Consider the following 6,000-nt stretch of genomic DNA (forward strand, 5'->3'; position numbering starts at 1 on the left):
TTTTGCTCGTGTCTTGTTCCACATAACTCGTGCACTGCAGTGAAGTATGCACTCTTTCATGCATCAACTGGAACAATGAACCACATATATATTTGGTGCTTCTTGACCGAAGATGCACTTGCGCATTTGATATACACGCGCACCGCATATAAAATTTAGTGAACTTACCCGACATCTATGAAACTGCCTTGCAGCAGTAACTTTCATAATACGGCTAAGGTGTACTTTTAGTGATGTATTTTGACAGAAAACGAAATCCCACTTCTTTGCCAACGGCGTACAAAGCACCGAAAATGTCGAGAGAAGGATATCTTATAGAAAAGAAGAAATTGCAGGAACCCATTTTCAGGAGTACTGGGGCACTCACAGCGCTTTCGTGAACGTCGTATTTTTGTAATTTGAGGCGTGAAGTACAAAATCACCAGTGACTTGAATATGAGAAGGACTAAACGTCTTCCCTTTACCCATCTGCCATTCGGGTGAAGCCATAACTGCTATAGTGCTGAAGAATTCGGGGTGCTTTTGTGAGCACCTTCACAACGACATACTTGTTGAGGCTATTACATGTTATGCATTTGGTTTACAAAGCTTCGCAGAAACGGCAGTTTTTCTTCAACGCTCAGTCATCATCTCGCTGTGGTGTACTAGACACACAATTGTAACTGCTTGAATGCATAAATGGCTACATCCTGCGGTGGAATGGGTACTTAGTCCACGTTACTTGTGTTGTGATAGGGTACATACATAATGTTAACCGACTGCGTCACATTTTACATGCTATGCATGCAGTTATATGCTTAGAAGTTCGTTTGTGTATTTCTTCTCGTCCCGGCTATTAATTTCCACAAGCAAAAACGAAAGCCTGGAAAACGAAAACTTGGAGAACTAAATCTACCACGAGGCGTTTGCCTTACATTCTATATATTAATACTGAAATAGTATTCTTATTTTAAATTATGCAATGCAGTATCGCGAAAATCCGCAGTGTTACCCTAATGTTGTTACTTGTCATAGTAATTCAAGTTCACCGAATGACCTGCCTTCTCCTGCTGGTCCCCCCGTTGCTGTTTTCCTGCACTATTGGTGTTCAGGAAGAAAAACTGCTGGAAAACGGGCAGATGTATTATTACTCGCTAATTAGCTATGTCGGACTGGATTCAATATACGGAAGTAGTTTTCTATAACGTGGGTATCAAAGAGCGTCGCTGTATATTTTATTGGTATTGGAGAGGCTTGTTAAGAGAACGCAGTCAATAAAGCAGCGTCGTTTTGTTTTCACTGCAAACAGCGAAGTAAAGCTGTCATGAAAGTTTCTGCACACATATCGCACGCGCTTACGGCCCGCGGCGAGAAACAACTCTAGCCCAACTGTGTTAAATTGTCTAATATCTGGGCTCTTTGTTCCAGCCTCAGAGCCGCGTGACGTCCGCTTAGAGGCATCTTCCCATTTTCCGATGCAAATAAAAGCGATCAAGAGTGCCGAGTTTGTGATCTCTTCCGCGGACTAGTCACTGGCCACGGCGTGTATCGCCCAACCTACGGAGGAAGAAAAAGTTGGCTGAAACCATCACGAAACGACCGCCACTTCAGTGCGGCATGCCGTACGCATGCGTTGGCAGCCGCAAGGCCACGCCGTTTGCGTTGATGCATGGTATGCGTTGATGCATGAGCGCCTGTCTTTAGACTTATTATTTTCAAACTTTCGTGTTAATTGCGTTGTGTTTGGTTGGCTCAAAACCATAAATTTACTGTGCGATCACGAGGCGTTAGCGGCAGCACTGCTTACCTTTATCTGTGGTGTGTGTGTGTTGTTCCATGTTTCTTCCAATGCCTTCGAGGAATTTAAATGTGTTATTTACACTAGTCAACTTTAGTTGGCTCCGTGACGTGTAGTGAAATGCATGGCAAAGTGGTTGTCTTAGCAGTACAAAACGTTCCTTTTGTGGAGGGGAAGGCAGGTGGAAACACGCAGAAAGTGTGGTTCGGCTTCTATGCTGTCAATGTCAGTGGCAACCTGAGACGTCAGAATAATTACCCATAAGGCTCACGTGTTGACTATTAGAAGTTCTAACATCACAAAGTAAGTTTAAAAATAATTCATACCTGCAATTTTATTCTATCAATGTCAGTGGCAGCTTGTTCAAGAGTCAGAATAATTTTCAAAACGCTTAGGTGCAAAGTTGTTGCGTCACGATGTGCGCCAAACATTAATCCATTTCTGTTCTTCCTTGAAACCAGATTGCTACATTCTGTGTTCATCCTCTTTGACCTGTTCAGAAACAGTGTATGGCTGAATGTTTGTGTTCATCTAAAAAATAGAAATGAAAACAATTTTTTTCCATTCCTTACATGAACCTTCGAAGTCACGGCTGTGGCATTCACTATGGCTGAAGACATCTTCGGCATGCTTAAGGGTCGTCGGGGAGAGTGTTGCGGATTATGAATGCCCTGCGGAGCTCATAAGCCACAAAAGAGTACCTTTTGAGTCGTGCAAATTGTGCAGATATTCACCAGTTTGCATAGACCAAAAACAGGTGAGTTTACGTATGTTCAAATATTTTTATATCTGAAATTTGTTAGCAAGAAATGATTACCGGGTCTCGCGGTGTAAAAAACATTCAAGTTTCGCGGAACGAATCAGACATTGTTCAATATTTTGTCGTGCTCTCTGGGTAAAGCAAGGCATAAATTTATCCTCTAATATTTTTGTACTGTTTATTTTCTAGGCAATAGGGTGAACATAGCCTTTAAACAACGGAACAAGGAATGCATATGGACATTTTAATTGTATTTGGACCCCTTCTTGGAAGTGTATGATCACAAGGCAGCACATTTAATCTCTTGCACAGGATGAAATCATTGCATTCTACAAGTAAGTACGCAGTGCCATTTTTGGGTCGTTCATGGTGCGTTTTTAGGTAGTTGCTTTATAAATAATGGTTTGAAACTTCTTTTCAGTGACAACTTGTCCTGTGGTTCAAGGTGACAGTAGGAGCTTTTCGGAACACGTTGGCAAAACTTTCCTGGAAGTGCACTTTGAGACGGGCCTGGCGGAAACACCCAGATCTTAATTTTTGTTGGGTAAGCTGGCATTTTGTTTTTGCGGGATTCAATGTTGGGAGTGTTCATTTTAATAAAATCTCACTGTTTAGAAGTTATCGTTAACAGCAATATTGGCCATTGCGTTCACATTCCGCCTACTACGGATGCTCCAACAGTGGTAAAAAAGACCTCTATTTTGTATTTAGGTTTTGTTAATGTTTAGCTTTAACACCTTGAGAGTTGTTGAGCACTGTGTTATGCCAGCACCGCGGACACGCCCAACGTGGTTGCTGCTGCAACAATACGGTGGTAACTGAAGATTTCAATTTCCCGCTTTTAATACTCCCGTAGTACCAATAATACTCCCAAATACATATGTAGCATGAGTAATGCGTGCATTGGATTTTGATAGGTGGCTAAATAAGGGGTAATTGTTTTTGAAGGGAATTGTTTAGAACACAGAAAGTGACGTCTGCAATAAAATGTGCTATAATTGTGATTTATAGAAAATTGTGCAACAGCCTAGTTCAGCATTACTCAGCTCAACTTCTGGCTCATACCACTACGCCACCATGGAGGTAATACATATCCAGGGGGAAACATTTTAGGTGGAAATAACTCCATAAAAAATTTCTGCCACAGTACGATATTTATGATTTCTTATGACTGACCATTTATTTCTTTGTGATACAAACATCGTTTAGCTGGATGTTATATTACGCCAGCCTCACTACAGCATTCTATGGAGCACATTATACAGTACAGAGAACATTTTTGCAGAGAGAAGGTGTGCAAAATATAATGCCGAAAGGTTATTTTAGTAATTATTATTGGATTAATAAACGAAACCTCTCAAGGATAAAAACCTTATATTCAGGATACCCAGGCAGCAAAGTGGGATACTTTCCAGAAATCACTGATTTTACCAAGAAACCCAAGAAATCACTGATTTTAAATCAATTACTGTGTTATGAAAGGGCCTAACCAACTCACTCATTTAAAGCAACCATGTAACAGAATTTCCTTGTTTCCTTGAAGGTACATGAGGTGAGCAGTACGTCTTCTCGAGGCCCGGTTATTCTGAGAGAAAGGAATGGCGGCCTCAATATTGTCCTCAAGAAACACATCACGGATTCGCCGCCTGCATTGTCACTTCAGGATGTGGTCATCCTCCTCGCCGCATGTCATCTTTTACATGGTGTTATCATGTTCTTATAGATATGTGCACTTGGAGAGTTTTTCAGACTTTTGCAGGGAGTTCTTGGACAGCATGAGAAATTTGACAGTGGCGTGGTGTCACTTAAGTTGGAGTCTGTTGAAATACTTGAAGTGGTCAGCTCTACTTGGGATTTTAAATTATTGGTAGAGGTTAAAGTATCTTTTGAAAGGCGTGAAGGTGGTCAGGTGAAAGGCAAGTAGGGGGTCAGGTCGTATGAAGAGGTTTAAGCTACTGGCACATGCAAGTTGCATCTCAACTGAACACTGAAGTCGTGCCTTGCTTTACGATTTTTTATCATTGGCACAATGCGCAGGCTGCCTTTGAATCTATAGTGAGTGTTAATGTAGTTAATGGCACCGCATTTTAACGTCCTTGTTATTCAAGTGTAGCTCATGAGATTTTTTTTTGATGGCAGTGCTGCTGCGGCTGCAAAAGTAACAGTGCGTTTTTAGGCAGCCGGCTTCCGCCTTCATTGATAAATTTTAGTACTGTATGTGAGCTGACACCCATGCCGTAGAAGAATTTAAAATGTGCGTATTTGGCTTGAACAAGTTTTCTCCTTTGAACAAAGTTGCATTTCTTGCTTGGCAGAAGCAGGGCTTTGGTCACAATTACACTGACAACAAGACGGGAGGGTTTTTATAGCACGCGACTGTGAATTTTACCTCGTGTAAAATGTTGAGGCTGGAAAAAATACTTTCAAGTATATTTTGTAAAACTGGTCACCTGTACTTTTAAACGCTGGCTTGTTTGGTTCCTAAGGATGTCTGACTTGTTCCCGCTTCAATTGATGACTTGTGTATAATTAATCTTCTTGTTAAATTTTAATATGAGTAAAATGCTCCCAGCTGCTGGTTTGCAAATTATATAAGACTCACGCTCGCTTTTATGAGATTTCTGTGGATGAATTATTTTAAACAACTGCAGATTGTTTGGGCAAATAACGTGCGTTAAGTCAAAGGCCTTATCAGTACGCTCATAAAGTCTGTTTTGGCTACAAATAACTTGATGTTACACTTACGTCTGGTGTCAGGAAACTGTACTGTCTTTAATATTCATGTTTTAATTTGTGGCATACTGCCACATGTGACCTCGTGTCGAAATCATTGATGTTGGCTCGAGCGTTTTTTTCCTAAGCTCTTTCACTGCACTGCTATAGGCTTGTGATAATACAACCGTGTATGGCTTGTTTTGAGGCATTTCCTTACAATTTAATAGCAAACTGCAGTTTCCCAAACAGTTATGCGTAAACATGGTATGGCAAGCGCAATGGGACCACTTCCGCCTAGTGTTATCGTTATGGCATTTATTCCTTGTACGTTGGTCATTTTCTGTGCAATTTAAAATAGACAGCTATCCATATCTGAAATGTATGCATATTTACACCCAATAAAGTTGTATAGTATATTTAAAAGCAGTGTATCAGTCATGATAGTTGGTTTCATGTGTATTTTAATGCAAGTATATTTTCTTTTAAATGCAGCTAAAACCCAGAACAGGATTCTGCGGGTGAAGCAAAAGACTGCGTGCCGCTCTAGGTGCCTCAGACCAATATTTATATGGAACTGTGCTCCGATAGGCAGCTGTTGGGAACTGTCAGGGACCCCACTGCTGCGGTGGTTTCTGCTTTCCAATGTTGGTATCACTTCGGGTCATATATAAAGGCTGCGTTAAAATGGTGCTTGCGGTTTCCTGGTGATACCAATGCATCCGCCAGCCTGCATATGACCTCGGTGTAT

This window comes from Haemaphysalis longicornis, unplaced genomic scaffold, assembly GCF_048455015.1.
Source record: "Haemaphysalis longicornis isolate Haplotype H1 unplaced genomic scaffold, Haemaphysalis longicornis Haplotype H1 scaffold_1, whole genome shotgun sequence".
In the NCBI taxonomy this organism is placed as follows: domain Eukaryota; kingdom Metazoa; phylum Arthropoda; class Arachnida; order Ixodida; family Ixodidae; genus Haemaphysalis; species Haemaphysalis longicornis.